At 29.4% G+C, this 7,458-nt stretch overlaps 1 long non-coding RNA gene across 1 annotated transcript; it reads left to right on the top strand.

The window, feature by feature from the left end:
* Positions 1 to 5,429: 5,429 nt before the first annotated feature.
* Positions 5,430 to 7,458, top strand: LOC113714676 (uncharacterized). Its single transcript, XR_003453769.2, has 2 exons — positions 5,430 to 6,062; positions 6,410 to 7,458. It is a non-coding gene; the product is annotated as an uncharacterized lncRNA (long non-coding RNA).

Raw genomic sequence — 7,458 nt, 5'->3', positions numbered from 1 at the left:
TAATAGAACATCTGACTATCAAATTTATAGTTTTTTTAGATTTGTTGTATTATTTGATTTTCAAATCTATATGAATTTGTGTCGTGTTTGATGTACTTGCTACCATTAGCATAAATATTGGAATAATTTCTATCAATTTTTTTGGATAGTGTATTATTTGAAATATTATTTGAAATAATTATTGTAGCACTTTTTTGTGATATGATGTACGTGAGATAAAAAGGTGATTGGGAATATAAAAAGGTAAGTTGAGAAATGTGTTTGTGATGCAAGCGAAATATTATTTGGAATAATTTTGGTATCCAAACACTCCCACTATTCTTTCTATCAAAAAATTTCGAAAGTAAATCAAATCCTATACATAATTTTCTACCTCAGGAGATAGACCGTTGATCCTAAGGGGTGCACCCCCTCAATTTTTACAAAACTATAGAATAGCCTATAAAATTTTGGAATTTTTAGTATTGCTCCCCTCTTGTACCTTCTGAATTTTGATAATATTCCTTTTAATTGTACAATTGCCCACAAAAGTATTAAAATATTTTCCATTTGCTCTTACCAATTCTATTATGGAACCTTCAAACAAAATATATTACACAATGCTATTTTTTTCTTTCCAATGTATTTTATTATGTAACATTGAACTTTTTTAGATGTCCAATAATACAAATTATAGGCAAAACAAACATTCCTTTGACAGTTTAGTTCTATACATATTATTAGCCGAGTTTATGCACTAAATTTTTACATCTTGTAGTCTTATGCATATTTTAAAATTTTATGCAATTTTATAAACTAACATGACCTGATAACTATTATAAATGGTTAATCACAAGCAATAAATAACTTTTTTTTAAAAAATATAATATTAAGTAAATTACTTGGTGAATTTATAACAAATACTTAGTTATATTAAGAATTTTGACACCAACATATTTTAAATTTAAACTAATATTAATGTTGCACCTCTAGATCCGCCGTTGGACATATAGACTTCCTTCAACAAGTTGTAGTTTTGACAAATTCTTCAATGCAGGAATTTCTTCTACAAAGCCAGGGTGAGTATTACTCACAAGCTAGGAAAATAAAATGGGCATCCACAAGTACAAAATCGGCACTTTGTAATGGAAAATTACTTATGTAACAAGGGCTAATAATTTGAGCTTTGATAACAAGGATGATGATAAGGCAAAAGGGCAAATCTTCAGCTATGGTTTGCAAATTATTCTTTTCAACGAGAGCGGGCAAGCGGGAGCAACAGTTCCTTCCCCCCTCCTTCCTCTCTCTCTTCGCCCCGCAAAATTGTTAATAATTATTTTTACCCCTGTGAAATTTCAAAATTTTATTAAAAAGTCCTTTTCTCGCACCATTAAAATTTTGATTTAATAGCATATATTTATATTGCCTACCTTGATGTTTATGCTATTAAAAGTATTAATTTCCACTCTTTTAAAGACTTATATAAAGTTTTAATTTTCAATATTTGCAGGATGCTCCCATTCTCATAAATTCCAGACTCCATCACTATATATCTCACATATGCTTCCTTCTATTTTTTATTGGTTTATATTATAGTCTAGTACTCCATGTGCACTATAGTTTTGACATTAATAAAAATTCTTAATCTTAGGGTTCCAAAAAGAAAAGAAAAACTCCTATGTATTTAAATTTTTTATATCTTCATTAAATAGAATCCAGGACATTTGGAGTGTGATTCTAGGAAAGAAAATGAAGAATATAAAACAACTATCAAAGAATTCAACTGAGAGATTGACCATAAATGATTGATTAATTAGCAAAACACTAGTTGTAGCCACAACAAAAGTGATCATCTTGTTTCTTCTTTTTTTTTTTCTTTTTCTTTTACATGTATAACTCTTTTTCTTTTTCTTTTTAATTTATTTTGTTTTCGCTCATTTTATTCAACAAGAAGTGATCGTAAAGTATCTTGTACGACATGTTATCTAATTCGTGGCGGACAATAGAAGTATAGAAAATGAGTTCACAGTTTAATTACAATCAAAATTTTATCGTAGTTTATACACAAAACTTGTTCCAAATTGTTTTTCTGTCGTAGTCACGTAAAATGATTGAACGTATTAAACAAACAAAAGTGGTTGAATTAAATTAGTTGCAAGTATTTACTATCAGACAAGCATCCACCAAATTCGAGCACCTTGTTTCATAACGAGCAAATCAGCTAGTCTAGAAATGAAACATGGAGCCAAGTCCAACGTTCTTGCCTTAGCTTCCAAGATCTTGCCTGAATTTGCACATAAATATTACTAGTACTAGTTGTAGCTGTTCCAAGAACAGCTTATAACTTTAGTTTTAGTTGCAATAAAGCAGAAGGCAGACCAGAAGTACAAATTTCAGATGGAAACTGCTAAACTTTGCCTTAAAATTTCCAAAGATGGCAAGACGTTAACTTGAAAGTAGCCTCGTTCGTCCAAGCATAGCATGCACTTCAAGCCAACCGCACAACTTGCAGCCGACAAGTTCTCGTGTAATCAAACAATTCTACGCACCGCAAACTACAAAGTATGGAAATACTTCCTGTTGTTTGTGCCGCATGCTTTTCAAGCATTTGAACTCTTGAGCCGTACAAAGTATCCTATTTATGTCAAATTAAGGGGGCGCTTGGTTCAAGTTTAGGAATTGGAATTGTAATTGGAATCATACAAAAAAACTTTAGTATGGGTTTTGGACAAAGGTATGATTACAAATGGGGGTGCTTGGTAAATATTGGTAAGGAATGGGTATCAAATTTAATAATCAATTTTTTACCTTTAATTTCTTTTTTCTTTTCATATCTTTCTTCTTCCTCGTTCAAATGCTTATCCCACATACTCATCCACCATATATATATTCATATATAAATATTAATTATCTGTTTAAAATATATTTATAAATATATTTATATTTATATTTATATAAATAAATAAATATATTTATTTATATAAATTTATAAATATATTTATTTCAATTTTGTTTTATAATATGTATATTAATATTTATTAATATGTATATTTCAATTATGTATATTATATATATTATATCAATTAAAATAAATAATATATATTTATATATAAATATTTTTGTTTAAAATATATTTATAAATATTTATAAATTTATTTATATTTATATTTATATAAATATATGTGTTTATATATATTTATATAAATATATTTATTTCAATTTGTATATTTCAATTAATATTTATATTTTATTATATATAAATTATATTAATATTAATATGTATATTTCAATTATGTATATTAGATATATTATATCAATTGAAATAAATATATATATTTATAAATATATTTATATAAATATATAAATATATATTTCAATTTTTTTTATAATATTTATATTAATATATGTATATTAAATATATATAAATATACATATAAATATATATTAATATACATATTATAAAATAAAATTGAAATAAAAAATATTATATTTAAATAAATAAATATTAATATATAGAAACAGAGCCAGTATATATTTAAAAAAAAATCTCAAAAATAAATTTTTTTTTAAGATTTGGGAATCAAATGTGGGATTCATCAAAACCCTCCAATCTACTTGGGTATTGAGAGTGGCTGATTTTTCATGAATCATTCCGAGATTTCAAAACCTATACCCATTAGCCAAGCAACAATTTTGGGGTTCAATCCAATTCTTGATTCCTATACCCTCCAACCAAGCACCCCCAAAGCTTCGTCCACTTTGTTTGCCCACAAAAGTTGAGATCTTATATGCTAATTGAACCCCATTATTTAACAAGTCGTATGCAGAAAAGAATAGCTAGGTAGGTCTACCGAGCGAGCAGGGAAAGAAGTACGAAATAAACCGTGATTCAAGGCAAGCTTCCTGTTCAGAAAATTGAATTTTAATCGATCTGAAAAATCGAAACAAGTTTCTTTCTAATGCAGATACATGGATGGGCCTGAGAAAGAAGTCTCAGATACAGCAACCATTGCAATAGACAGGCCTGGCTACAAAATCAGTGACTCTTACAAGGGACAACTACTGGCTAGACGCAGAATTCAAGTCCAATTTCAATTAATTAATACACAGCACTGAAATTCTTTTTGTGGCTCCGTATTCCAGAGTCTATAGAGTGCTCCAATTTGGCCTCCATCGAGGACGTTTCTCAATCTCCAAAGCTTCGTATGGATGTAGATAGTAGCAGCAGTACTTCTCGCCAGAGATTGATAATTTGATATTGAGAAACTGTCATTTCTTAAACAATACAAATGCCCATCTCAATAGATTCTAATAGCGAAGTTTGTTGATAATCCAACCATTAAGTACTCTATTTATGAATTTCATAATGCAAAATATATATATATATATATATATTCACACACACACATATATATACACACATACATAAAACAGGCTTTGCTGGTGCCTAGACCACAAGCTGTCAGAGCATCAGTGCCTAGAATTGAACGGCTGAGGAATCGTTGCTTGTTTCATGCTATGATATCTACCTACTAGATAAGAGAACAACTCAAGTTCTCCCTTGAATGCCAAGTGTCAATATATTGTTAGAGGAAGGAGTTAGGAAGGAGTTTGTTTTCTGATTTTTGGGATTTAAAGAGTGAGAAATGCCTATTTGAGCCTTGGTCTTGAAATTAAAGGTCTTAATAGTTCCTTACTATTTAGGGGCTAATTGGTAACAATGGTTTAATTATTTTTATTTGTTCATTTTGTTTTGTTTTTAATTGGTTTGAAAGGTCAATTGAATCCTTTTATGAAAACTACCTCATTAAATAGTTGCTAACTATTTAGGGTTATTTTTGTATATTTGAAAATATATCTTTTATAATTTTCTGGTCAGATGTAAATAATTGTAGACTATTTGGACCTTTTTATCACATGGGTTGTTTTGAATTACATTATATAATACATTATATAATTATTTTCATTTGTTCATTCTGATTGGTTTTTAATTGATTTGAAAGGTCAATTAAATATTTTTATCAAAACTAGCTCATTAAATAGTTGCTAACTATTTAGTGTTATTTTTGTATATTTGAAAATATCTCTTTTATAATTTTCTGGTCAAATGCAAATAATTGTAGACTATTTGTGGGTTTTTTTATCACATGGGTTGTTTTGAATTACATTATATAATTATTTTTATTTGTTCCTTTTGATTGGTTTGAAAGGTCAATTGAATCTTTTTATGAAAACTAGCTCATTAAATAGTTGCTAACTATTTAGTGTTATTTTTGTATATTTGAAAATATCTCTTTGATAATTTTCTGGTCAAATGCAATAATTGTAGACTATTTGTGGATTTTTTTATCACATGGGCTGTTTTGAATTACATTATATTATTAATTATATAATTATACAAATTAATGCAGTCATACCCGTTAGAAGTAATGTTCCTGCCTGTTAGCATGATTAGTATGACTGATGACTCATGATGTAAGTTAGTCAACAGTAGCTTAATGGTCTTATTAGTCATCGAGCTTCCTTCTTCTTCATTTACCAGAATTTCCTTCCCCCTTTTGCCCTTTCCCTTTTTTCCCGTCGAATAGCCTCTTTCTTTCTCTCAAATAGCCGCTTTCTTCCCGTCGAATCAGCCTGCAAAATTTTCAGTTTTCTACCAATTCCTTCAACAACCAATTGTCCTTCCTTTTGATTGCAACCCACAAAATCCTCCACACGCACGTGAATTTTTGTCCTGCCCCAAAAATTAGGTCAGTAAAATTTTTTCCCCCCAAATCTAGAAGCCTGCAAAATCTTTAATTTTCTGTCAATTCCTCGAGCAACTAATTGTACTTCCACCAACTAATTGTACTTCCTTTCGATTACCTCTCAAAAAATCATCCACATTCGCGTGAATTCTTCTTTTTCCCCAAAAAACAGCTCACTCAAATCTCTTTTTTCCCAAAATTAGCTCATTTTAGGGATGGCTGTTCTACCGCCTTATCATCTATGCTATAGCTTTCAGAACTTACTATTTCCAGCTCTATATATACCTCTGTTTCCCAGTTTTGCCGGTATTCAGCAGACGAGCAAAGAAAATCTAGGTAATTCATATTCTCTTTCCTTCTATTTCGAGCTGCAATTTTTTAGTTTTAGTTTGATGACTGAGCTGCAAATTTTAGTTTGAGCAACTAATTTTAGTTTCTGTCAATTTTTCAGTCAGCATATTAAGTTGCAATTTTTTAGTTTGATGAATGTTCTTACCTTCTGTTTATTTATTATTTATATTTATTGCCATGTTCTTACCTTCCGTTAATTAAAGACTGCCATGTGTTTGATATTATAAATAAAAGAATAATTATGATGCTATTTTTTCGATTAGCTTACGTTTACTTTTTTTCTCTGTTTTTATATTATTTTCAAATGCTGCCGGACTTTTGCCAACATTCAGGCGAGCAAAGAAAATATAGGTATGTTTCTATTTTATCACCTTCTATTTTGAACTGCAAGTTTTTTTTTCACTGTTGTTGCCTCTGTTTATTGCTTTCTCTTAATTAAGGAATGCAATGTGTTTGATGTTATGCTATGATAGTTTACTTTTCCCTCTGTTTTTTATTTCAAATGTTGCATGATGCTGTTAGCTGCTTATCTATTCAATAATTACATCATTTAGTATCATTGTCCTTTGGCTTATTAAGGTTGTCATTTTATATCTATTACTTAGTTTTAGCTATTTTAGGATGCTTTGATTCTGTCATTTTGTGTGCCTTTGGATTAGCATTTTGCTTTGTTTATAGTCAAATTAGATTTTGATTTTTTGTGTTTCAAAATGAAAAAAAAAAGAAAATTTAGTACAGGTTTTAGATTGATAGATGAAATGTTTGATGATTCCCCTGATCTAAGAATGTTGGAAAGAAACAAAAAGACAAACTTAAATATGCTGACTTAAATAAGCTTCAATTGTTCACACCAAGCACAAAGTTGGTACTTGAAGAAATTGCTGGAGCCAGTTCTTACAAAGACAGCCAGACATCTGCAACCAGTGGAGCAAAACGAAGCCTTGAGTTTCCAGAAGATTTACCAGCAGACACACATGCTAAACATCCAACAAAGGCTCCTGAAGAGTTTGCCAAAGAACTTGCAAAACTGTATGGTCCACCTGCAAATATCAAAGACAGTCCAACCAAGAAAGCTAAAGCAAAGGAAGACTAATATGGCCTATTTCTGTACTTTTGTTAAATCTTTTGTTCATTGCCTTTCCTCCATTGCTTAGACAATATCTTTTGAATTATATTATGATCCATTATTCTTTTGACTTAAAAAGTAATGGATCGTAATATACTTAGTAATAGTTTAACCATCAATGTTGTACTTCATTAGGCAATGAAGCTTATTTAAGTCTCCTAATATGTAACTGTGGCTGGCATCCAAGTATCTATTCTACTAAAACATGAATGATTGAGTTTATGTAATGTATTATTGTGATTTGCATAGTATTTA

Source organism: Coffea arabica, chromosome 10c, assembly GCF_036785885.1.
Source record: "Coffea arabica cultivar ET-39 chromosome 10c, Coffea Arabica ET-39 HiFi, whole genome shotgun sequence".
Classification (NCBI taxonomy): domain Eukaryota; kingdom Viridiplantae; phylum Streptophyta; class Magnoliopsida; order Gentianales; family Rubiaceae; genus Coffea; species Coffea arabica.
Note: the sequence above shows the minus strand (reverse complement) of the source record. Positions and strands in the feature narration are given on the sequence as shown.